Source organism: Mirounga angustirostris, unplaced genomic scaffold, assembly GCF_029215605.1.
Source record: "Mirounga angustirostris isolate CCGP_5_RB_7025 unplaced genomic scaffold, mMirAng1.0.hap1 SCAF_13, whole genome shotgun sequence".
Classification (NCBI taxonomy): domain Eukaryota; kingdom Metazoa; phylum Chordata; class Mammalia; order Carnivora; family Phocidae; genus Mirounga; species Mirounga angustirostris.
In genome coordinates, this window is record NW_026991721.1 from 5,690,558 (window position 1) to 5,717,293 (window position 26,736).

At 48.8% G+C, this 26,736-nt stretch overlaps 1 protein-coding gene across 8 annotated transcripts in view; it reads left to right on the forward strand.

The window, feature by feature from the left end:
- The window catches only part of PC (pyruvate carboxylase), a 97,217-nt gene that overhangs the window by 34,300 nt on the left and 36,181 nt on the right, over positions 1-26,736 (forward strand). The window lies entirely within an intron of this gene.

Here is a 26,736-nt window from a genome sequence, read left to right on the forward strand (position 1 = left end):
ACATAATAGAAATCAATAGTAAAGTCATAACAGCAGCTACATTTGTTCTGCTCTGCTGGGGTCTCTTCTGGAGGTTGAAGGTGTTATCCTGAGGACACTGAGGCTCCTGGGAGGGATCTACTTGCCCCAAATTGTCCAGGGGCGGAGTGGCAGAGCTCAGGGACACCCAAGCTGCACCCCGGGCCCTGTTGCGGTGCTGCTGTCCACAGAATAAGCTGCAGCCCTCTGCCAGAAGGCCACACATTTGCTTCTTTCTCTGAACGGCCCAGGTCTTCTCTTTGTCCATTTCTGTGCTGATGTCCTTCGCAAAGCCTTTCCTTCCTTTTATTTTCCTTCCCTGCTGGCATCTGACATGATGCCCAGGGTGTAGAAGCAGGATTCTTTGCTCAGGACATCTTGGTTCTTCTCTGTTTTACAAAATTTTCCTTGGCCTCTGTTTTATTTTTGCTTTTATTTCCTCTGTGCAATGCTGCTTTAGACTGTAATGAAGAGAAAGATGAGCCTGCCCGAGGGTTTGAAGACATGTAAAGCAGGAGTTTTTTTTAAGCAGTTAAGTGTTCAGTAAAGTTGTTGCCACGCTTCTCAATGCCCTAGTGAGAGCGGGTTGTCTTCCTCATGACACAGTGGGGGCATGTGTATGAGTGGATGCAGTCCGGGGGGCAGTCAAGCCACCGACCTGGGAAGGCATCTTGTCCTTGGCCACACTGCGTCACATTTCTCTGCACTGAACAAACATGAGTCCAGGCCCAGTGCCATTTCCTAAGGAGGTCAGAGTTCTCCCCCATGGAGGGAAGAGAGCCGCGGGTGAGGTTGCTTGGAGGAGGGTGTGGCGAAGACAGAGGGGTGCCTCTGAGAGCCTGGAGTTGACAGGAAACCATTGCCGAGTTGGCCCCTTGCTCTTTCTGAAGCTGCAACAGGTCTCTGGAAGACAGACCACACACCTTACCTGGTTTTAGGTCCATGCCATTTCTCCTCCCCCGCCCCTGATCCCCCCATATTTCTCCCAGCCCCATATGCCGAGGTCTGTTGATGAATAGCCAGGCACCTTTCTTTGGGGTGTCTACTGTGCCGGCTGAGGTTTGTCTTGTTGGCATGTGGAGTCTGAGAACACATCTCCCTTGCTTTCCCCCTCCTCCCTTCCCCTTCCCTCTATACCCCAGCTAGAGGCGTGGTACATTCTGGGTCCATGGTAAAGTGAGCCTCATTGTTCCAGATTACTTACATATGCACCATCTTTCTGTCTCTGCTACTCCGATTACTCCAGATCGAACCAGCCTCATTCTGAATCCATTCATCCAAATATTCATTCCACGAGCGTTTTGTGCCAGGCATTGCGGTAACCCGCATTCTCAAGGCTGTATCTGCCATTATCAAACCGTTATCGCTTGCAGAAGTTTGGGTCACTGATGTATGTGCCTTTGACCTGATGCCTGTTTTATAAACTCATGTTCCTCCTGAGTAATATGGTATCTCTCCCCCAAGGAGCTGAGGCCTAGATTTTGATTCTGACCTCATTCAGAGGGGGAGCCTGGGCCAGGCCCCTCACTGCCAGGCCTCATTTTTTTTCAGCATTGGGAGTTAGAGCCCCCTCCTTCCCTTTGCTATTTGTTTGCTATTCCTAGCACAGATCCCCGGGATTGGCCCATTCACTGCCTCTGGCCTAGAGCCTGTTCCCCTGTTGTCACTACCCTGTCTCTCCCACCCCTTCCCCCCCAGCAGTGGCTTCTGTTCCTTCGCAGCTTGTCGGCTCCTGGAGGTCTCAGGGGAAGCCCCTCCCCCAAGTTCCAAAAAGATGCTTTTTAAGGGTATGAGTGAAGGGGGAATTTGAACAAACAGAAAATTTTTCTTCATTCATTTTATCCTTTGAGACCAACCTGATGGCTTGAGACAGTCTGCTTGGGCCCATGGTGCCAGGATTGTCTGAGTCTTTTCCAGGGTCTCTCCTAAAACCCTCTGGCTTATGTGTGTGCTGAAGGCTTAAGTGGGCCTGCAGGCTTGTGGGGCTCGGTCTGTCTCCTCTGAGTGGCTTACGTTAGAGGCACTTCTGGATAGAGGTGTCTTCAGGGAGAAGACAGGAGTGTTGTGGGCCTCCATTCGTCTGGGGCTCTGCTTTGAGGCTAGGGTGAACAACAGAACATTTGGAGGCTTAGGGGGTGGAGGAGCCTTTTATTCATTCTCTTTATTTATCCCTTTGCCTCTCGTCTTCCCACCCACACCCCCCAAAAAGAGACCATTGGAAGTAGATGGGAGGCTTGGTGGTTTGTTCACCTGCCTTCTGCAGGAGCTGCTGGCAGAGACAAGAATTCTAATTGCCTTCATGTGACTTTTCCTTTAATGCAAAATGATTTAGGAGGAGGAGAGAGGATTTCATTTGTTGTTTTCCTTACCACCTAGAGAGCTCTCAGGCTACTGCCAGGGAAGGGACTTGGGCATTTTGAGTCAAGATTTTGCAGTGGATGGTGGGTGTTCCATAGGGATAAAAACATGTGTAACTTAGCTGACAGGCTTCCAGTTTCTCTCCTCCTTGTAGCTGGAGGTGCTCCCGGACCTTCGAAAGGCCTTCCCCACAGCCCGCTGTTGGCTGTGAGTACTGCTGTCCCAGACGGCTGAGACACCTCTTGCCCCAGGTCACCCAAGTCCAGGCCAAAAAGTAATCTCGGCCTTGTGATGCAAGAATGACAACAGTTTTCCAGACCCTTTCCCCTTTGTGGTGACTTATATCCATCTAAGCAGTTGATGTGCATTTATTTGGGTGTTAGGTTACTCTGAAGCTTAGGCCTAGCTAAGGCAAAACCCACATACCAGACACGGCCTGAGAGCAGTGTACAGGCAACGGACACATCAGCTGCTGTAACATACAATCAGCCTTCCAGGCCTGGTTCCAGTTTTCCTTGGAGCTTAGTTCTGGAATTTCAGACTTGACCTCTCTTCTTAGCTTATCAGTTCTCCATCTCCTCCTTATCCCAGGCAGGTGAGGGCCATCTCTGGAAACTGATCCCAGTTTGCATAAACCCTTATGCCAAGCACAGTACTCTCACCCATGTTCCTGAGGGGAATTAGGGGTGTCATTTGCAGATGGTCACAAAAACCAGGCCTGGGATCCAGGTAATCTGCCACCAAATCCCCTGGACAGTCTGCAAAGCTATGTCTCTCCCTTAAGGGCTTATTACATCCACAGACATTTACCCAGTGCCTGCTTGGTTTCCTGTTCTGCTAGTTTGGGATGCCAAGATGAATAAGCTGTGGTCTCCGGCCTGGCAATGGGGTGAGCTCCTTGCTGCCTCCAGCCAGTCTTGTCACTTGGGAAGTAAGGCTCTATTTCATCCTGTGAGGAGCACAGATCACACATATAAAACTGCTTGGCAGCAAGCAGAACAGGCCTTCTATCCATAGCCATGAACCTGGACTGCCCATTGCTAAGAGGAGACAGTGGGCTGGGCTGAATGGTGAATCCCCTCTGGAGTCCTTGGTCCATGATCACTGGGCATGGAGTGGTCTGCAGCTGGCCCTCACCTTCAGGGGGCCACTGTGTAGCCGAGAGAGACTTGCATGTGCCCCCCAACTAATTACTGAGTACTCATCGTGTTCCAGGCCTCATGCTACTGTTGGAGACACAGCAGGGAACCGTAACGATGGAGCCCTGAAAGATGGAGCCCTGGTCACCTGACATCAGGGCAGACAGGCAGAAGGCCAGTTACTGTTTAATTACGGCTGTGATAAATACTAGGAAGAAAAGCGAGTGGGGAAGGAGAGCACCTTAACTGCATTGGCCAGCCAAGCAGTTATCTGCCTCCACAGCAGGCTGCGGCTGGGTGTGGATCTTGGCAGAACACAGGGAACCTTGGGTAGGTTTTAGTGACTCAAACTCAACTCTCCGTGAACTAGAATGGAGGGTGGGAGGAGCTACGGCAGCCACCCCCTTCCCCAAGTTGCTGGCTGGAATCGGGTTCCTGGAGCTGTCTGCAGGCCTGGTGAGCCCCTTTCCACAGGCTCACCCTAGAACCAGCCCCTGTGGTGTCACCGAGGTGACAGCAGAAATGCCTCTAGGGGACAAGGTCTGTTTCTAGTTGAATTGCATGCTTTCGGGTTATCCGGCTTACTCTTCCCGCACATTTGTTGAGCATTTACTTTGGGCCAGGCTCAGTCCTTCCCTCAAAAGACTCCCAGCAAAGTCTTCTTAGGGTTTTCTTCTGGACTCTTAACTGTTGCCCTCACTGAGAGAGAAGGGCGGGGATGGGTGCTGGTGGAGAAGATGGAGCCATTTTCGGGTCACCCAGGTGCTGGGTAACTGGGAAACAGGAAGCACCCCGGCTGTGAGTTCCTAGATTTCTTTTTTTGAAGGCTGTCCTTTACCCCATCAAGTCCACGACTGTGGCTGTGTCCAAGGGCCAGTTCCGCCTTTGGGCCAGGAGTGTGTCGTCCCTGCCTGGAACTCACACCTCAGGGGGCCGCACCTGTGGGAGTACCTCCCTGTGAATCTTCTGTGTCCCCCTACAGTGCTGTTCTCGCTGGGCATTCCCAACCCTGAGTGGGACCCACATCACGCCTTTGGGGTGCTCTCAACCCTCTGCCCTGTGCAGGGACAACCAGATGTCTAAAGAGGTTGTCCTGGAGTCCCATGTCTGGGCCCAGTTCCAGGAGGGTGGCCCCCACTGGTGGCCGCAGTATTTCTTCTATAGGCTCACGTGAGGTAGGGCAGCCAAGATGGTGCTGATAATGTTAAGTGTGAGTGACTTGAGTTTTTTATATAGACGAGGTGATCCCCCCAAAATATTTGCCTGGGGCCCTGCACATCCTAGGGGCAGACCTGTCCAAGGACTACCCATTGGGCCCTCCAGCTTGCTTAGCTGCTCTTGGCCTGCACCAGAAAAGAGGATAAGGGCCTATTGTTTGTTCCTGGGCCTGAATGGCACTTTGTTTTCTGCATTTGAACTCCCAGGCCATGGCTTTTCTGCGGCTGCTCTTACAGCAGTCATGTCCTGGATGAGAAATCCATTCCCATTCTGACTTCACGTTCTAGGGAATATCCTGGGAGGATAGGACTGTGAGCCAACTTGGGGTCTTGTGTTAGTTGCTGTGGGGTGGGAGCTAATAATGGCGGTGCTGAGAGCAGGGGCGTTCCCGACCAGGAGAGCTTAGCTGTGGCAGAAGGAAAAGTGGGGAGACCCCTTTGTTCACATTGAACTGAGGAGCTAGCTGGCAGGAATGTAGGCCTGCCCTGAATGGGCAGGAAGGGAATGTGGTGGGAATGCAGGGTGAGCCGAGGCTGGGGGCAGCTGGACCAAGGCAGAGGAAGCGACTTGCTGCCCTCCTTTCTTTTTGCCTTCTTGCTCTCCTCCAACTGCACACATTTACCACTTTGCCCCCTCTCTGGTGTGGAAATGGAGGACAATCCCAAGAATGGAAGGTGCCTCTTCTATGTTGAGGTCAAAGGAATGGGAAGGCGGAGTAGGGGTCAGAGAGCAAACAGGCAGGGAGCTTGTTTGTAAGATTCTGAAAGCACAGCAAGCGATCTTTTCCGCGCAAGCTCCCGGGCCCTTTGAGGCTGTCAGTTGCAGGGCATTGAGTCAGCCCTCCTGTCCTGACTCAGAACAGGAATCATGTCTCGTCTCTGCTCACCTCGGATGCCTCTCCTTATGTCAGCAGCCGAGGAAGGCTGTTTGTTTTCTTTTAAAGCTGGCTTTCCCCTCTCCCAATCTGCAGAGTGGCCTCCTACACAAGTGTCTTTTCAAGTGGGGTCCTCAAGCCCATTTCAAGGGGGTGTCTGAGTCAGAATGATGGTCATAATGGTACCAAGGGATGACTTGACTTTTCCCCTGTGTTGACATTTGTGCCGAATGTGCAAAAGCAGAGGTGGAAAGACGGCTGGCACTTTTGCGGGAGTCCGGGCAGCGGCGGCAGACTGACTGCCCAGCGGCACGGAGCCCTCCACCTCCACACGCTTGCCGGGCCAGGAGCCGGCGTCACTTAGGAGTGGCCTTGACGAAGCAGGAAAATGGCCATTTCTTGAATTCGTCCTTCCTACCCTGTGTGGTGAGGTGGGAAGTCACTCCGCTGGCCTGACCGCATTGCGTGGCTTGAGGACAAGCACTTCTGGGGTTGTTTGGGTTGCGAGCTGAACTAACCACTTTTGCAGGGAACGCTGTTTTTACTTGAAAGAACAGCTGGCACTTGTGGTTATTCAGACTTGGGTATTCGACAGACTTTTTCTCAAAAAATGATGTAGCAAACCTGTTGCTTCAAAAAAACCCCGCTAATAGCATTTATTGCCAGTGGCCAAATTCGAGCTGTCAAGCCACAGACTTTTGGAAAGCTTCTATCCACCATCATGAGCTCGGCAGCTTTTCAGTCCTCAGACTTCTCTGATGATGTTGGTGGTAATATTACACATGCGATGTCTTGGCATTTTCCCCATCTTGAAGATCAGCGTAAGTCCATGAACTGGTATTTTTCCAAATGACCAGGGTGGTGTGTAAGGTTGCAAAACCATGTTGGGTAAAGGTCTGTTTATATTTCAAGATAGGCCAGTGGATTTTAACATAACAGAGTACATCAAGGTTCATAGGGTTTCCTGTCTCACATTATCATTAATTACTATTGGTAAAGTTTTGGTGTAGTATCAGAGGTATCCACCATTGTCTGAAATGGCTACTAAAATATTCCTCCCTTTTGCTAATACATGTCTGGGTGAGTCGTCCAGATTTTCCTCATGAGCAACAACAGACTGAATGCAGAAGCACAGATATAAGAATCCAGTATCTTCTGTTAAGCTGGACATTAAAGAGATTTGCAAAAATGTAAAATAATACCACTCTTCTCAGTGTTTTTAAAAATATAGTTATGTTTTATGAAAAGTATTGTTAACCTGTAATGTATTTATTATTTAAAAACATGAATAAATATAAATGAGGGTACCACATCCCAGAATAACCCTGCACTGAATTTGCTTTGCCCCCAGAAAGCTCTCTTCCCCTTACTAGAAGACTCTCTGAGGTCAAGGAGCCATATAGACTTCTGATTGGTGGTTAAAATTTTTATTTATGCAAGGATTTTAACATTTCAAGAAACTTTAACATGCATTACTTTTAAAAATTCATTTTTATAATACCTTTACTTGAGATATAATTCACATACTATAAAATTCACCCTTTTAAAGTGTATAATTTAGGGGTGCCTGGGTGGCTCAGTTGTTGGGCGTCTGCCTTCAGCTCGGATTGTGATCCCAGGGTCCTGGGATCGAGCCTCATGTTGGGCTTCCTGCTTGGCCAGGAAGCCTGCTTCTCCCTCTCCCATTCCCCCTGCTTGTGTTTCCTCTCTCACTGTGTCTCTCTCTGTCAAATAAATAAAAATAAAATCTTAAAAAAAAAGTGTATAATTCAGTGGCTTTAGTATATTCAATGTTGTGTAACCAATACCACTATTCCAGAACATACTCCTGACCCCAGAAGGAAACCCTGTGCCCATCAGCAATCACTCTCTGTTACCCACCCCCCACCCCCCACCCCCAGCCCCTGGCAACCACTAATTTGCTGTCTCTGTGGTTTTGCCTATTCCAGACATTTCATATAAATGGAGTCATACCATATGTGGCTTTTTGTGTCTGGCTTTTTTCAGTTGGGATGTTTTCAAGTTTCACCCACTTTGTCACAAATAATAGTATGTTATCTTTTTCTTTGGCTGAATAATATTGCATTGTATGGATATACCACATTTTATCTATTCACTGTTTATCAGTTGGACATTTGGGTTGTTTCCACTTTTTGGTTATTATGAACAATGCTGCTGTGATACTTTTGAGAATCTATCTAGGAGCCGGATTGCATGATAACTCAGTATTTAATCATTTGAGGAACTCCAAACAGTTTTCGAAAGTGGCTGCACTGTTCCGACCAGTATATGAGGGTTCTGATTTCTCCATATCATCACCAATACTTGTGATTGGCTTGTTGATTATAGCCACCCTGGTGGGTATGAAGTATATCTCATTATAGTTTTTTTTTTTTTTAAGATTTTTTATTATTATTTTTTATTATTTTTTTTATTTATTTATTTGACAGAGAGAGAGATAGCGAGAGCAGGAACACAAGCAGGGGGAGCGGGAGAGGGAGAAGCAGGCTTCCCGCCGAGCAGGGAGCCCGATGCGGGGCTCCATCCCAGGACCCTGGGATCATGACCTGAGCCGAAGGCAGACGCTTAACGACTGAGCCACCCAGGCGCCCTCATTATAGTTTTGATTTGCATTTTCCTAATGATGTTGAGCATCTCTTCATGTACTTATTGGCCATTTGTATGTCTTCTTTGGAGAAATATCTGTTCAAATCTCCTGCTCATTTTTAATGAAGCTGTTTGTATTTTTGTGGTTGAGGTATAAGAGTTGCTTTTTTTTTTTTTTAATATGTATTCTGGATATTAGACCCTTAGAAGATTACATGATTTGTAAAAACTTTCTCCCATCCCGTGGGGTTGTCTTTTCTCTTTCTTGGTGTCCTTGGGAGCACAAAAGGTTTTTTATTTTGATGGAGCCAATTTATCTGTTTTCTCTGGTTTCTCACAAGTCTTCTGTCAGAGCTAAGAAACCAAGGCCACAGAGATTTATATTTTATCCTAAGAATTATAGTTTTAGCCCTTGCGTTTAAGTCTAATCCATTTTGTGTGAATTTCTTTAAATGGTGTGAGGTGGGGGTCCAAATTCATTCTTTTGCTTGTGGCTATCCAGTCATTACAGCACCATTTGCTGAATCATTTTGACACCCTGCTGAAGATCAATTGACTGTAACTATGAGGGTCTTATGGGCTCACAAGTCTATCCCATGGATCTGTATCTCTATCCCTATCCCAGTACCACACCGTCACTACCCACCCACCCAGCCACCGTCTTGATTACTGTAGCTTTCTAGTGGGTTTTGGAATTGGCAAGTGTGAATCCTCCAACTATGTTCTTCTTTTTCAAGATTCTTGTGGTTGTTCTGGTTCCTTTGCATTCCCTTATGAATTTTAGGATCATCTTGTTATTTTCTACAAATAAAGTAAGCTGCAATTTTTGTTAGGGTTTGTGTTGAATCATTTTGGGGAGTATTGCCATCTTAACAATGTTTCAGTCTCTGATCCATGAACATGAGGTGTTTTTCTTTTTTGTTCAGGTCTTCAAATTTTTTCGGTGATATTTTGTAGTTTTCAGTGTATCTTGCACTTCTTTTGTTAAATTTGTTCCTCAGTGTTTTATTCTTTTTGATTCTTTATAAAAAATATAATGTATTGTTTCAGGGGTACAGGTCTGTGATTCATCAGTCTTACACAATTCACAACGCTCACCATAGTACATACCCTTCCCAATGTCCATCACCCAGCCACCCGATGCCTCCCATCCTCCTCTTTTTGATTCTTATCTTACTGTATATTGATTTAACTTTATTGTTTAATACACCCCCCCCCCCCCCCCCCCCCCCCGCCCAACTGTCTCCTCAACTAGACCGAGTCTCCATAAGGCCTGGCACTTTGGTAGGACAGTGCACTGCAGTAGAGATTTTCTTGTTTATTTTTTGTTACTGCCCTTGTGAAGAAGGCATGGTCTTATTGTCCCTGGCCTAGTAGTTGAAGAAACTGAAGCTCAGAGTGCAAGGTGACTTGCTTCTCGGCACAGCACTGGTTAGTGATAGCAGAAGTAGGACCAGGATTTTTCTGAATCACAGCCCACTCCTCTTTCCAGGCATCATCCTGCATGGGACTGACACTCTATTTTTTTTTTTTTTAATTTATTAAAGAGAGAGTGAGTACGGGGTGGGGGGCAGAGGGAGAGGGAGAAGCAGACTCCCCATCCAGCAGGGAGCTTGATACAGGGCTCCAATCCTAGGACCCCAAGATCATGACCTGAGCCAAAGGCAGACTCTTAACGGACTAAGCCTCCAGGTGCCCCTGATACTCTATTCTTGCCCCCCCCACCCCCCACTTGTGTTTGTGTCTCTACCTCTCTTATATTGAGCCCCAGGGCATGAAGGGAAGAGAAGGATTAAGGCTCATATCACAAGGGCTGACCACTGGGGTCACTTTTCTGGGCATCTCTATTATGCCAAACTCTCCTAGGTATTTCCAAAATACGTGACCTATTAAGTTCTGAGAACAACTCCACAAGATCACTCTGCATTATATAGACCAGGAGGTGAAAGTTCAAAGACTCATGGAAACTCCCAGGTCAAAGAGTGAGTTACGTGTTCAACACTGTTCCAACTGTCTCCAGTTGTGGGACTGAAAGAGGGGGAGTTGTGGGGAGGAGGGAGGGAATGGGGGCCTTTCTTGGAAACTGAGGCTCATCAACACCAAGATTGATTTGGATCAATCCAGAAGTATTTGATCATTGGCCTGGAGCTGGTATCTCAAAATGATTGGCTTGCTGCTCCTTTCTGGGGGTGTCTCTCTCCCTCTTTGTTTCTCTAGAGCACCTAGCATCATTTTCATTACCCAGTGGACATTCCTTCCAAGCTTTTTGAATAAATGAAAGACATTCTGCCTGCCTCCTTTGCTCCATAGAAGTTACAGAACCTCAATGCCTCTATGGCTGGATTTGGGGTGATATAGAAGAATGGGGGACAAGGCCATTAGAGGGGTCCCAGCTGCCCTGCTGGTGTGAGACAAGAGGCATGGGAGAGATGCAAGATCTGCTCTTGTCGGCCTCATCTGCACCCCCAGAGCAAAGCTGACATCTGGTCTGTCACACCCAGGGTCTATGGTGTTGTTTACACATCTGAGTGACCCATGAACCAGAACAGCACTGAATATCTTTGCCATTGGTTTAACTGAGCCAGACCCTTACTCCCTACTCCCACTTCTGTTTTTCTAAAGTAAGAAAACAACTATGAAGTAGTAGTAATTGGTGGCCTTGACAGTATTTTACAACTGTTTAGAAAGTTAATTGGTGCAGTTTTTTAAAAAAAGATTTTATTTATTTGAGAGAGAGAGGGAGCGAGCCAGCGAGCACGAGGGTGGGGAGGAGCAGAGGGAGAAGCAAACTCCCCTCGGAGTGGGGAGCCTGACGTGGGGCTCGATCCCAGGACCCTGAGACCATGATCTGAGCCAGAGGTAGACGCTTAACTGACTGAGCCACCCCAGGCAGCCCTAACTGGTACAGTTTTTGATGCTGGATGTTCTGCTTAGATTGAAAACAGTGGCACAGATGATTATGTTTCTGTGATGCAGTGAGCTTGCCTTCCTCCCCAGCCTTGTTCTGGCACCTGCTGCCCCAGCCACGCCAAGCTATGCATGGCTGTGAACACACAAAGCCAGGTGGTGTCCCTATCACACTGCTCCCTCTTCCTGGATGCTTGCCCTTCCTCCTTTCCCTCCAGACCACCTGTCCCTCTCATCTTTCAGGCTCCCTCCTGTGATGTCCTTCTGGATCCTTGAATCACCCTTAGCCTACCCCTAGCTTAGAGTTGACACCTGCTGCTTATTTCTATATGATAGTACCCACCACACTTCATTTTTTTTTTTTAAGATTTTATTTATTTATTTGACAGAGAGAGACACAGCGAGAGAGGGAACACAAGCAGAGGGGAGAGGGAGAGGGAGAAGCAGGCTTCCCGCCGAGCAGGGAACCCGATGGGGGGCTCAATCCCAGGACCCTGGGATCATGACCTGAGCTGAAGGCAGACGCTTAACGACTAAGCCACCCAGGCACCCCCCGCCACACTTCATTTGACTTTTTTCCCCTTTATTTGTTTCTTTTTCTTTTTTTTTTTTTTTAAAGATTTTATTCACTTATTTGAGAGAGAGAGAGAGAGCATGAGCAGGGGGAGGGGAGAGGCAGAGGGAGAGGGACGAGCAGACTCCCCGCCGAGCAGGGAGCCCAATCCAGCACTCGATCCCAGGACCCTGAGATCATGACCTAAGCCAAAGGCAGACACTTAAGGGACTGAGCCACCCAGGCGCCCCTTTCCTTCTTTTATTGAGGTATAATTGATGATACTACTTTCCAGCATACAAGGTAATGATTCAGTATGTATGTATGTACAGTATGTATTGTGAGATAATCACAGTAAGTCTAGTTAATATCCATCACCATACATACTTACACATTTGTTTTTCTTGTGATGAGAACTTTTAAGATCTACTCTCTTAGCAACTTCCAAATATACAGTACGATATCGTTTACTGTAGTCACTGTGCTGAACAGTTCATTCCACTTCTTTACATGTCTAGTGTCTTCCCTGACCCTAACGCCGTGAGGGCAAGGCCCACCCCTGGCCCTCTGTCGCTCTGTGTCCCCACTGCTGATAGAGACAGCTGGGGAGGCTGCACTGTGCGAAACACAAAACAAGGTGCTGCGGCCCCAGCAGCGGTATTCTTGGTGCAGTTCGGTAACAGCCTGTGAAGTGCCCGCCGCAGGCCGAGTCCCGGGCAGCTTCTAATCTGGACAAGTAGAGACACCTGTTCTGAAGATTCCTGTTTTTCTGCCTTATCTCCGAGTGCTAGAAATGAAGCATGCGCAGAGGCAGCTGGGGCTCATGAGAAGTGTCCCATGGGGAGTGGCATCAGCGCCCCTCCCCAGCCCCCTCCGACCGACCCTAGGGAGGCCCGAGGGTCCTCTTAGCTCTCAGAACGCAGGTCTCTGCTCCTGGGACTATCCTTGCTCAAAGTGAGGTGACTTGCTTCTTTGATCTTGTCCCGCCCCGGGCGCTGTGGGGAGAGAGGTGCCAGGTTTCGTGGCACCTCTGTTATGGCTGTGGGTGTCCAGGAGGTTACAGGGAAAGGAGGACGTGTGCCCAACCTTCTCACCGGGCCTATTCGACCACCAGTCTTTCCCCTTGCCCTTGTCCTCCTGTCATTGAGTTCCTCAATGTTGGGAAATTAACACAAGTTGGGGAAACAGTAGAATGTTAGGATATGTTTCTCCTTCTGGACCTCGCTCTTCTCTCATGAAGAATGTTCTACTTGAACAGTTGGAAGTCGAAGTTGGCCATTCACAGTGATCAGATCCATCGAGCCCTCACAAACAGCCCTGCAAGCTATGTGTTGTTGATCACCGTTTGACAAATAACTGAATTGAGGCTTGGAGGTTAAGGGACCTGCCCAGGGTCTCTCTCTCTCTCTCACACACACACACACACACACACACACACAGCAGAGCTAAGATCAAAGCCCAGGTGCATCTCACTGCGAAGCCCCATTCTTCTCTCATGCCCGCTCATCCTCGTGAGCAGCAAGCATCAACCCCTTCTATAACCCATATTGTCAGCACATCCAGAGGGTAGGTGAAGGGAGTCCCATCTTCCCTGATTTCGGCCACTTCCTGTCCGGGGGCCCTCACCCAGAGTTTGTGCCTTTCCCCAAGTAGCCTCTGACTGTCCAGTCCTTCTCGGCACTGTTTCTGCATTGTGTCAGGAGGGGCCCCGTTCCCCTCCATCGTGGGGATAAATGTCCCTATCCTGTCTTCGTCCCCGTGGCGTAGGGAGATTGAGGTAAGGTGTGTGCAAGCGCTGGACTAAGATCTCCTGCTGTAGAGATGTCCCTCAGACCATTCTTGCTCCCGGCCCTGCCCCAGATGAGGCCGAGGCCATGTGCCAGCCTGCTGCCAGCTCCTCCCTCCTGCTCACCCTCTTAGCGGTTCATCAGCCAGACGGCCACTCTCAGGGTGGTTGTGGGAGCCTGTGGCACTGCTCTGCCTTCAGCTGGGGAAGCCGCCCTGGGTGCCTGTCCTGATGGTGCAGGAGGACGAGGCCTGACATAGCTCAGAAGCCGGAGCAGTGTATGCAGGGAGCCTCTGCTGGTTTCCCATCCCGGCATCCCAGCCGACCCTCTACTCTTCCTGTCCCTGGGCAGGGCCCCCTCTGGAGTATCACTGGCCTCCTCCGGGCTCTGCAGCTGCCTGCCTTTGTCAGGGTTTATTAGCGGTTAGCACCGTTCCTTGGTGGGCTAGAGGGGAGGGGGAAAGCTGCTTATTGTCAGCTCTGGAGAAAGCAGAGTACCTGTACTGGGTGAGGTCCTGGATCTGAGAGGAGTAAGCAGGTTCCTTCCCGTACTGAGTTTGCATTTAACTTGCGGGTCTCCCAGGGACTCCTGACAGTCAGGCTTGCACCTGACTTAGAACCTCTGCCCAGGTCAGGCATGCCCACATTTCATGAGCAGGAGCATCCTTCCTGTTTCTCTGGTTGCCACCTGCCTTGTCCGGGAGTGAGCACTCAAGTAGGGAAGTCCTCTCTCTGTCTAATAAACCTCAGGTTCAGGAAGCTAAGCAAAGATAGAACAGGGACTTATGGACTGTGCTTCCTCCAAGAACTCTTGTCTGAGCTCAGCCTGGGCTGGTTTTTATTTTGGTGACAGTGGGGTGGCATCTGTGGGGTAGGCACTCTATCCCTGTTCTGGACTGGAGTAGTCTTTGGGATAACACTACATTACATAATTTATCTGAGTGGGTTTAATAATATGTTCAAGCATTTAAAAATCTTGCTAATGAAGTCAGACCAGGCTAAGAGCTCACAAGAGCCACTAGGTAACATGTGTCCTTGGGAGGAATCCTGTCTCCTGGCCCCACGGGAGAAAGGACCAGGATGTCTCCAGATCCCAGGGGGACAACCTGAGATTTGGTGAGGTCTCAGCAGGAGGAGGAAGACCTCAAAGTCCTCATTTTTTTTTCTCCTGTCAGAACCTCTCTTCCTTTCCTTAGGCCAGAAGCTCTCTCACCTGGCTGGTTCTCCTGTCCTTTGCCCTCTTTTCTTGGTAGAGGCCAAACACCACTGCCCTTTAATCCTTTCCGCTAACCCATAGGCAGTGGTTTTGACCGCCCTCTCCCAGCTCACCTCTGACCTGGCTTTGTTTTTTCCATTCTCTCAAACAAGCTGTTCAAGGTCTACTGCTGAGCCAGAGATTGGCTCACAAGCAGCTCTCTCTCCTCTGAGCTGTAGGGAGGGGATAATTCTAGAAAGTCATTGACAGGCTTAACCTAGAATGTCAATTATAAACAGGCAGTGGGCAGAGGGCCTAGATTTGGGTATTCCGGTACCAGGAACGCCGTGGCCTCCCTGGGCCTCTGCAGACCAGCTGCCATGGTAAGACCACCTCTCAGCAGTCCTGGGCACACTGTCCTGGGTGGGGGTGTGCACCGGTGGTCCCTGGTGGCAGACCACTTGTTTCTCTTCCCTCTGGAACTTGGCAGTCTTTTGCTACTAGAAAGAAGAGGGCAGAGGGATTCTGGGAACAGTCCTTGGAGACAGGAATCCAGGGGACAGGTGGGCTGGATCATTGTTCGCTGGCCTGTGGGAACAGCTCTGGTGAGGGATGGTGGAAACCAAGGAGCCCAAAGTGGGCAAACCCTACTTGATAATGAAAATGGATTCTGCTTGAGACCTTGGGGACAGAGAAAGATGTGCCATGGGTCCCAGAGCTCTGGGCCAGAATGCTTTTGTGTGGTGGGAAAGATCCCTTATGGAAATGGTGAAGTAACAAGTGGTCAGGAGAAGGGTCTGCTCTGAGTACAGCACCGGGCCAGGGGCTCAGGAGCCCACACATGCTGTGCTCCAGCTCCTTGGCCAGTTTGGGCCTTGATGACATGCTCTGGAGCTGCAGAACAGGGAGGCCTGGCTCTCCTTTAGGAATCTGGGAAATGGAAGGGCCAACATCAGTTCTCTTCAAGAGGTGAGTTTGTGATTACGTCCTAGAGAGCAGTGAAGGGAAAGCATGTAACTCCCCACCTTTTGGGAGAACAAATTTCTGGCTTTGAGCAGGACCCACTGCTCAGGTGTAAAGGGAAACAACTTTTGCTTAGAAGAAAACCTTTCCCTCAGTTCCAGCAGCGGAGAGACTAAGGGCCTCAAATGGCTACTGGTTCTCTTCACTGCAAACAGGCCAGATTCTCCAGGTCATGGGATAAGAATTTAAGAAGGGAGTAACAGACTGTGTGTGTGTGTGTGTGTGTGTGTACGTTTTGAGGAACAAGTGAAAAGGAGGACTTAATTTCCCCTTGCTTTGTCCCAAACTTCCCAGAGCAGAAGTTGGTAAGAAATGTGCCTTTTCTCCTGGTGTTAGTGGACCAGGGATGGAGGGATGTGGCTTCTGGACTTTATTCCCTGTTGCGTGACTCAAAGGGAGACCTGTCTTCAGGAGGAAGTCTAAGGCAAGAGGACAGTCGGTGCTTACAAACCTGAAGGGCTGGGTCTGGAATGATCTCATTTGTGCACTTGGTTTGCTCCTGGCTAGAAATGAAACCCTCAGTTTCATGAAGGCAGGGACCTCTTCTCTCTTGTTCAGCTTATCTCTAGTGCCTAACAGTACCTGGTGTCTTGTGAAGGCTCGATCACTATTGAGTGAATAAATGAATGAACACTTTTTCTCTGCCTGTCATTTCACTAAACCTCTCCAGTTTCATCTTTTGTTGGTTCTATAGCAGACTTCTCACCTGATCAGCATCTACTTGGTGTCACTCCGCCTTGACTCTAAACTAATCAGGCAAGACCATGCTTACAGGGAGAGGCCGGTGGGCCCTGCGGTTCCCGCTCACCATTGGTCCACACTGAGCAGGTGCTGATGTCCTGCAGGACACGTGCCGCCCCCCGCTGGGGCCTCTGGAGTGGATCCTTCCTCTGAGCCCAGGTCAAGCCCTTCCTCCATGCCACTTACTTAACTCTCCTCAACTGCTTTACCCTTCTCCAATCTCCCTTTCCCCCCAAGTGGTTCCTTCGCATATGCTGGCTGTTTAATATCCCTTATATTTCAAGTGTGCTAGTCTTGTCTCCTCACCAGACAGAAAATTTCATGAAGGCAGAGGCCCTGGGTTTTTATAGTATCCTCTGTCCCTCAAGTGTGTGTTATGGGCAGTGGGTGCTGAATAAACACGTGATGGCCCCAATTGTATGAAATCTAATCCTAGTCCTTGGAGTACAAATTGCGGCTTCTAGTTTATGAAACTTAAGGGGGACAATCTGAGGTTTCTCATACGGCAGGTTGCTTAATTGTCAGCCACCTGTGCTGGGCGATAAGGCTGTTTTGTCTACGGACTAACAGGTTCCAAACTGTTTTTTTACTCATAACACCTCTGACACTAAATATGTGGGTTTTTTCCTCACACCAACCAATTCTTCAGTTCTCAGACACCAATGGGGTATCCTTCAACTCAATTCAGTTCCGACACTACCCAGATTTAGCGCAGACCCCATGGGTAAAGGGCTCAGTCCCACAAGATGGCCCCCACTTCAGACACCAGTCACAAGACCTGGCCTGGCCTCCTGGGCCTCTGACCAACCAGCTATAAATCGGAGATGACCAGGATCCCCTCCTCAGGTTTGATAATTTTTTAGAACTATTCACAGAACTCAGAAAACTGCTTTCCTTACTATTACCAGCTTATTATAAAGGATACAGATGGACATCCAGATTAAGAGGTACATATGTAAAGTCTGAGTGTAGGAGCTTCTGTCCCCATGGATTGGGGTGCACCATCCTATTGGTGTGTGGATGCATTCACCATCCTGGAAGCTCTCTGAACCTCATCGTTTAGAGTTTTTATAGAGGCTCCGTTACGTAGGCACAGTTGATCAAATCATTGGCCATTGGTGATTAACTCAATCTCTTGTCCCTACCCCTTCCCAGTGCAAGTTCCAACCTTCTACTCATGTGGTTGGTTCCTCTGGCAAGCAGCCCTGCCTGAAACTATCTAGGGGTCCACCAGGGGTCACTTCATTAGTATAAAGTCAGGTGTGGTTGAAAGGGGCTTATTATGAATAAGAAAAGTTGCTCCTGTCTCCCCTACCACTCAAGAAATTCCAAGGGTTTTAGGAGCTTTGTGCCAGGAACCAGGGAGGAAAACCAAATTCTATAGTTCTTACATCACTGTATCACACAAGGGCAGTGAGGTGGAGTGATTCCCCAAGGTCATTCGACCAGATAGTGGCAAAACTAGAATTTGAACCTGACTTTTCAGACTCAAAGACTTTGCCCTTTCCAGGGAATCACAACAGCATCTTGGCCCCACCTCCACTTCATCAAGGCTTCTCCGCCCTCCAGGAAGGGAGGTTCCTGCCTGACCTAAGCGGGGCGGGGTTGTGGGGCAGGACCCTGGCTGTTTTTCCCTTTATCCTTCCAAAGTCCTAGCTCCTGGGACTGTTGACACGGTGAGTTGCTTGAAAGAACACTGTGGTGTCAGGAAGCAGCAAGGAATTCTAAGAAGTGATGGGGGTCGGCAGATGGGCCTGGAAAGCCGCATTTCTCTTACCTATAAAACGAAGGTAATGCTTGCCCTTCCTACGAGGCAAAGTCGTCGTTAGTAGCAAATGACTAAAGTCTTTTAAAGTACCTTATAAACTGCAGAGAGCCAGAAGTATATTGTTGAATGTAAATATAGCATGCAAGTTACAGCTCAATAAAACTGTCAAATGGAGCAATACCCACCTCCTAAGCGTCGGGAAATGACCTCGTCCAGTGGTCTGGCACTGCACAGACACTTAGAGCTATAATTAATTATTGTTTTTTTAACTATTAGAACACATAATTTCTTCCCTCAGATGGAGGGTGGGTGGCACTGAGGAGACGTCCTGGAGTGGGTACCCTTTGGGTTGGGACTGAGAAGATGAGAAGGGCAGTCTGTCACCTGGGACTTTCGAAATTCACTTACTACCTCAGGTCCCTAAAGCCTGTCTCCCACGAAGCCTGAAGTTCTCAGCTGGGAGGCGTCTTCCTTCCCAGGGAGTTCTCAATCTAACTTCTCAACACTGAGGAGAAACTAGTATATTCAAATGAACATGTCCCCTGCTATCTGAGAGCAGAAAAGTGAGTCTTGGCAAGTCAGAACCTGCTCCAGAGGTGAAGGCTTGGAGCTGCTGGAGCTCCTGGCAGGCACCCTGCTCTCCCCTCCCAGGGCGTGCACACCAGGGTAAAGGCCACTGGGCGCCTCTGGTCACTTCTGCAGAGCTCCAAAACACCCTAGGGGAGGGTTCTGCTCCACTTAGCTGGGTGCTCATCGGGCTCCCACCACCATGGGGCAGCACAACTGGGACGGGGCACAGCCAGCGTGCGAGGGAAGGCTGTAGTAGAGGGGTGGCACAGGGGTGGTGCTGATCCAGCTAGAGGGGGAGGAGGCTCTTCACACAGCGATGGAGTGCCCAGGTGTGGCCCAGGGCAAGTGTGATGGTTGAGGAAGACTAGTTGGAGGTTGACAGGCAGGGAAGAGAGAGAGTGGTAACTGGTAATGTAGCTAGGATGGGGTCCAGGGGTGGCTCCTGGGAATTAGTGCCACGAGTGGGGCACGGTGTGGGGTGATGGGCAGACTGGAGTATGGGTGCCTTTGGGCTTTGAAGCCATGGCCAAGCTATTTATTGCAACTTTTTGTTTCCTTACTTACAAAGCTGCGGCCGTAACACCCGCCAGACAAGGTTTTGGATGATTAAATGGGATGATGTAAAGCACTTAATGCAGTGGCTGGCACCCAGTAGCAAGCCCCAGGCAGACAATATCAGTGGCTCTGACGCTTTGCCATGTGGCTGTGGTCGTGGGGATGAAACCAACAATTGTGGGGGGTCTACGACTCCGTCTTGGAAAAGTCTTTAGTCCAGGTTTTGTGCTCAAATTCCAAAGCAGAGGGTGAAAGGTCAGATCAGGGGGCTGCCTACATGTGCTTTCCTGGGGTCAAGAATAGGGGGGAGCAAGTAGTGGCAGCCACAGTCAAGGTCATATCCTGTCTGGGTTGTTGTTTACTTTCTTCCTTCTAGGAACTGAAGCACTTGGCCTTTGAACTTCCTCACTGTCTCCTTGGCTCATGGCCTGGACACACTGATCTGTTTACCCAGAGAACCAAGTTTTCTAGTGAGGTTCTATCCCTTCCTCCCAAAGGGATGCTTGGGGGGTGGTGTCTAGAGGAATAGCGGTAAAGGCTGGCTAGGAATAGCTGAGGTCACACACTGATTCTGAGAAACTGAATTAATCAGGCAAAGCAAATCAGGCGCCGAACCAGGGGAGTTGAGGCACCCAGGATGGACAGCAGTGGGAAGCCATTACTTCCAGGTTGGGAGAGGAAACTGTGTTTCCTCTATACTCCAGGGCGGGTTGGCAGCATGGAGGTGGGAACGCCCAGCAGGGACTGTCATAGTGGCGGGACACACCCCCAGTCAGGACTGTGGCACCCAAGCCCATAGAGAATGGGAAAGATAAACCCATGCTCTCTCTCCTGCTTGTGCCTCCCAGTGGCTGAACGTGCAGGAAGCCAGCCTGCAAAGGGAGCCCTTTCACAGGTCTCAGATTCCCTGGGCGCAGAGCAGAGAGTATAACCAACCAGGAAGCCTCTCCTAAAGGCTAAATCTGTATGGAACCATCCACTCAACAAGCGTGACAAGCGGAGGAATGAGGCCTCTGGCTTCCTGTAGGTTAGAGCAGCTACTGCTTTTTGGGAAGGGGCTATCTCCAAATCAAAATTAGTCACCAGTTTCAAATTTGGTCATCAGGGGCAATTAGGAGAGATAATGAAATGAGAGGCATACAGATTGGAAAAAAAGAAGTAAAAGTATCTTTATTTGCAGCTGACATGATCTTGTATAGGAAAACCTAAGGAATCCACTAAAAGCCTATTAAAATGAATGAATGAAAGAGTTCAGCAGGGTTGCAGGACATCAGATCAATACAAAAATCAACTGTATTTCTATACAGTAGCAGTGAACAAATTGAAAATGAAAACCATTTCATATAGAACAGCATCAAGAAGAATAAAATTCTTAAGAGTAAATTTAACAAAGAAATGTAAAACTTATAACAGCATAGAACATTGTTGAAAAAAATTTAAGAACACCTAAATAAATGGACCCCCCATGTTCATGGATCAGAACACTTAATCCTGTTAAAATGGCAGTATTCCCCAAAATGAGCCACAGATTCAATGCAGGGTCTTTCACAATCCCACCTGCCTTTAGTGCAGAAACTGACAAGATGATCCTAGAATCCACATGGGAATGCAAGGGGGAAGCAGACAACCAGAAGAGTCTTGGGAAAGAACACAGTTGAAGGACTCACACTTTCTGATTTCAGAACTTTGTACAAAGCTACAGTAATCAAGATAGTGTGGTGCTGGCGTAAAGACAGACATATAGATCAGTGGAATAAAATTGAGAGCCCAGAAATAAATCCTCACACTTAGCAGTCAATTGATTTTTGACAAGGGTGCCAAGACAATTTAATGGGGAGAGAATTGCCTTTTCAGTGAATGGTGCTGGAATAATTGGATGTCCACATGCCAAAGAATGAAATTGGACACCTACCTCATACCACAGACAAAAATCAAAATGGATCAAAAACCTGAATGCAAGAGCTAAAACTATAAAACTTCCAGAAGGAAACATAATCATAAATCTTTGTGATGTTGGGGTAGGTCGTGGTTTCTTAGCTACAACAGCAAAAGCACAAGCAATAAAATAAAAAAATAGATCAATCAGACTTCATCAATATTAAAAACTACCGTGCAGCAAAGGACACTGTCAAGAAAGCAAAAAGGCAACGAAAAGAATGGGAGAAAATTTTTGCAAATCTTATATCTGAGAGGGAACTTCTATCTAGAACTTGTATCTAGAATATATAAAGAACTCTTACAACTCAGTAAAAAGACAAATCATTCAGCTTAAAAATGGACAAGGAAGGGGCACCTAGGTGGCTCAGTTGGTTAAGCGTCTGAATTTGGCTCAGGTCATGATTTCAGGGTCCTGGGATTGAGCACCGTGTTCAGCAGGGTTTCTGCTTGTCCCTCTGCCTCTGTGCCTCCGCCCCCCCCCACTTGTGCTCACACGTGTGCACTCTCTCTCAAATAAATAAAATCTTAAATAAAAATGGACAAGGGATCTGCATAGACATTTTTCCAGTGAAGATAGACATGGCCAGTAAGCCCATGAAAATATGCTCAACATCATTAGCCATCAGGGAAATGTAAATCAAAACCACAATGAGATACCACTTCATCCCCTCTAGGGCGGCTACTCAAAAAGAAAGACAGTAACAAGGGCTGGCAAGGATGTGGAGGAGCTGGTGGGTTATAAAATGGGGCCGCTGCTGTGGCAAACAGTCCGGCAGCCCCTCAAGCAGTTAAACATAGAGTCACCGTTAGATCCAGCTGCATGTCCCTAGCCCAGAGAGGAAACACATGTGCACCCCAAAACCTGCACGCACATGCTCATAGCACCGTTCCTCACAGCCAACACTTGGGAACAACCCGGATGTCCATCAGCTCATGAACGGGTATTACGTAAGACGTGGTCTGTCTCTACAGTGGGATAGTACTTGTCAGTGAAAGGGAATGAAGGTCTGGACCCTGCTGCACGTGGAGGAACCTCGAACACCTTATGCCAAGGGAAAGAAGCCAGACACGAGGGACCTTCTTATTCCCTTTATATGAAACTAGGCAAATCAGAGAGACAGAGAGTTAGCTTAGTGAGCTGGGAGTTGGCGGAAATGACAGCTAAGCAGTATGAACGTGTTCTGGAATGGATTGTGGTGATGGATGCACAGCTCCATAGACTAAATGCCACTGAATTGTGTACTTGAGTGTGTGAACTGTCTGGTATGTGAATTCGACCTCAGTAAAGCTGTTTAAAGAACCCCACACAGACCTGGCCCCGGGGGGTACTCCTGTAGGCTAAGTCTGTGACTTCATGAGGAAACTCCTACTGTTTTGTAACGGCTGGCTCTCCTGGCTGGGCAGGGGTGCCTCCTGCCACCGAGCACCCTCTGCCTCTTTTTCTGGGTCTCAGAGCATGGGAAGACCCCCTGGAAAATTTTAATTCCAACCCAATTTGCATTTTGGTTTGGTTAAACAGTTCTGGAACCCTACTGTGAACCAGGCACTAAACTGGGTACTCTCGTGAAAAACGGGGTCTGGATTTGGATGGGCTTGGTGATTCTTGAGTTGGCTTCTCCCTGGGGGTGCTCCTGAGGCTGCTTTTTCTTATTAGTAAAGTGAGGGTTGAACCCCTGGGATTGTGGTGTGAATTAAGCCAACTAGAAGGGGCCTGGCATCCAATAGGCAGAAAATGAAAGTTCCCCTGCGGAGCTCCTGGAGCATGTTCAAAGATGAGTGAGATGTGACCACAAAGAGCTTGAGGTCCACCCTCAGCCAGCATTAGCTACGTAGCACCCAGTGAGAGGCAGGAAGAGGACACCAGACACCTGGCTGGCTCTGGAGCGTGGTTGGGGACCCAGGGAAGGCTCCCTGTGGGAGGGGGCCTCAAGAATGGGAGGATCCCCTTGTTGTATATTGTATTTACTTTTTTTTTTTTTTAGTTTACTTTTGAGAGAGGGGAAGAGAAGAGAATATGAGCCGGGGGAGGGGCAGAGAGAGAAGCAGACTCCTGCTGAGCAGGGAGCCAATGTGGGACTCAGTCCGACGACCCTGGGATCATGACCTGAGCTGAAGGCAGACGCTTAACCGACTGAGCCACCAGGCACCCTGTATTTACTTTATATTTTGAATAAGCAGTCCTATGATGTAAAGTCAGAAGGGTAAATGGTAAAGAGTTTTTCCTAGTGTCTCTTCCCCAAAGGCACCTCCTATTATCCACACCTTGAGTCTCCTCCTAGGAATATTCTACACACATACAAGCAAATGTACATCTCTATAGCAGAGCTCCTGTCAGTGGGGCAGGTTTGACATCTTCCCCTGCTGGTGCGTGGGCACAGAAGGCTTGGGCTAAGGTGGCATTCATGCCACCCTCTCTGCCTCCCAGTCGTGTTCAGCCAGGCTCACCATGGGTCCCATCAGTAGGAATGCTGGCTCCGCTTTCCTTCAGGTCCCCTGGAGAGAGGGGTGCCCATGGAGGGGGTCCTGCCTAGTCCTTGCCTTGCCCATCACACATGCCCATCACACACCCCCTCTCCTTGCATGGTGTGCTCTCCGGGGGACCCCCTGCCGCCTCTCATTGCAGCTCCTGCCCCCTTTCTGGCCTGGCCACTACCTTGTTTTGGTGGAGCTTGTCTACAGTAGCTTCCTGAGAAGGAGTGCCAAGTGCCAGGGAGGTCAGGTGGGGCAGCCCCTATCTTTATTTTACCTGCATACATAATTGATAGTTCAACTGGATGAGAGTTTCAGGTTTGAAATAATTTTTCCTTTGCAATTTTAAAGGATTGCTTTGAATTTTTCTGGCCTCCCGAGTTGCTGTTGAGAAATCCAAACCTCGCCGATGTCTGATTTTTTGTGTCCTTTCTCCCCTTTTCTGAAAACTCACAAGACCTGAAATTTCACAACATGCCTGGCGTGGGTGTGGGTTCATCCATCTTGTTGGCTCTCGGTACGTCCTTCCATGTGGAAATGTGCTCCTGTGCCGGGAGTTTCTTGAATTTGCTGGAACCCCTTTGTTTTTCTCTGTTCTCGCTTTCTGAGACTCCTGTCATTCAGCACCCGGAGCTCTTGGACAGGCCCTCTGATTCTCTTTGCTCTCGGCCTATTTTCCGTTTGTCTTTCTGCTTCCGTTTCTAGGAGGTCTCCCCTACCTTGTCTTCCAGCCCTTCTGTTGATTCGTTTGTTTGTTTCTCCCATCATATTTTTAATTTCCAAGAGCTCTGTTTCCTCTCTGAATGGGCCTTTAACAATATGTGCATAGCCGCCTATGGATTTGCTGGTACTGTAGCCTTCACGTACTTCTTGGAGGATGTCAATGCGTGTTTGTGGTTTTTTTTTTTCCCTTGTGCAGGCTGTTTCCTCCCAGTTGCTTTTTTCTGCTTTCTTTTGGTCTCTACCTTTGAGGGCCTCTGTCCTCAACTGCCCAGTGACCTTTGGTTGCCTGCTCATGGTTGCTCACAGGGGCTAAAAGCTGCCTGGGAGTCAGGTTTCCACCCTGCATGGTAGGTGATATGTGTGTCATTTGTGGGGGAACCTCAGTGTCAGTATCCTGAGGTCTTCCCTTTTGAGCTGTGTCAGGTCTCCGAGGAGGGGAAGAGTGGGCTGCTGTGTTGTGGGAGCAGAGTGGGGTAAAGGGACAAGACAGGTAGGCTTACTTAACATTCCTCCACCATTTTTGACAAGGTAACCAGGCCTTCAACTGTGCCTCATAACCCCCAGTGTAGACCCTGGGCTTTGCCCTCTCCAGAGAGTAAACGTCTGTTCTTCAGGAGAGGGGTGGTCTCCAGCCACATGAGGAGCAGTTCATCCCAGTCCCAGGGGCCCCGGAGCCACGGTTCCCTAGTCTTTCATGGATTCTGGGGAGGAAACTGTTCGATGTGCAGCCTTCCCCACCACCCGACAGGGGCCTCAAGGTCAGGTATCAAGAGCTGCCTTCCAGCTTCCAGAGTTGCATGGGTGTGGTCTCCTCTCCTGGTCTCTCTGTCCTTGGGGCTTTAGAGCTTTAAAAACAACAACAAAACTCTTCACTCAAGTTTTGGTGGGATTTCAGGAGAAAGGAAAATGAGATGCCTCAGGTAGGCTTTGCGCAGGTCAGCACGAGGAGAAGGGTGATCGGGGGGGGCATCCCGGGGAAGACATGCTCCAAGGGAGATGGAGAGTGCTTGGATTCTTCAGGAACAAGAACGAGGCAGTTTGGCTGGAGTCCCAAGATTCAGGAGGCTGATGGGTAATCAGGCTGGAAAGGCAGGTTGCACTGACAGTAGGAGAGGGCCTGCGGGAGGGAGAGCTTACTTGTGGGTAGTTGGCGGGGAGAGGTTAGAGGAGAGTGAAATAAGGCCTGTATTTGGGCGTGCTAACTACCACTAGTATATAGCACAGATTGGTGGCTAAATCTAACCAAGGGTAATGGTTGGTAATGGTTAGGAGGCTTTCGTACTAGTTGAAGTAACACGAAGGGGATAATCTAGGGTGTGTTCATAGAAGTGAAAGGAAGGAGGCCATGAAGGCTTTAAGAGAACTGACAGGCCTCCTTGGCCAGATGGTGGGTAACGGGGAGGGAAGAGCTGAAGATGATCCCTAAACTGAAGCCCTAGGAGATGGAAGACAGGAAGAAGTGTTGGATTTGGGTTTTGGGGTGTGTGTCATTTGGGGGAGCAGGAGGAGGGTGAGGAGGAAGGGGGTAAGTTCTGTTACAGAATAGACATTTGACATGTACATCCAACAGCTATTATTTTAAATCCCAACACTTCAACCTGCAAATGCCTATGTTGGTCAAGAGAGAGGGAGGGCAAGACAAGGTGTCAAGGATATGAACAAAGAAATCAGTCCCTTAGAAAACAAAAGAATAATTATCATGTTGTTAAATGAAATTATCAAAAGAATCTTTAGTTTGATATTCTCACAGGTTAACTGGTGTTGCGGAATGGCTTCTGAGATGCCTTAAGACATGGAGAGAGTGCCAAATTCATTTCTTCCTTAGCTCACCCCCATGTTTTAACTGAATTAAGCACTTGTACATCAGGCTTTTACAAAAAAAAACCAGAGGCCTCTTTATTAGGTTCTGTAGCCAAAAGAGAAAATGGAGAAGGGGTGCCGTTCACCCAGACACACACACACACACACACACACACACACTCATCTCTGCGTCAAGGTGGGCTGCTCGGGCCATCTGGTGCTCTTTCGGTGGCTGTTCAGGAGGTGAGGAAAGGGCCCTGATCGCTAAGTTTGCCAATTTCTGGGGCATACATCTGCCCACTGTGGCCAAGTGTAGGCGTCCAGTGTGATGCCACTGAGCACGGAGTTGGACAGAAGCAGAGTCAGGGAGCCAGTGGGAGTGAGCAGGAGTGAGCTGCATCCTCACGGTGGGTCCTTGGTGACATGATATGGCTGGGCAGATGGACTGTTTCTTAGGTTGTCTTGTTGGGGTCGAGGCGTGTTTCAGTGTCCTC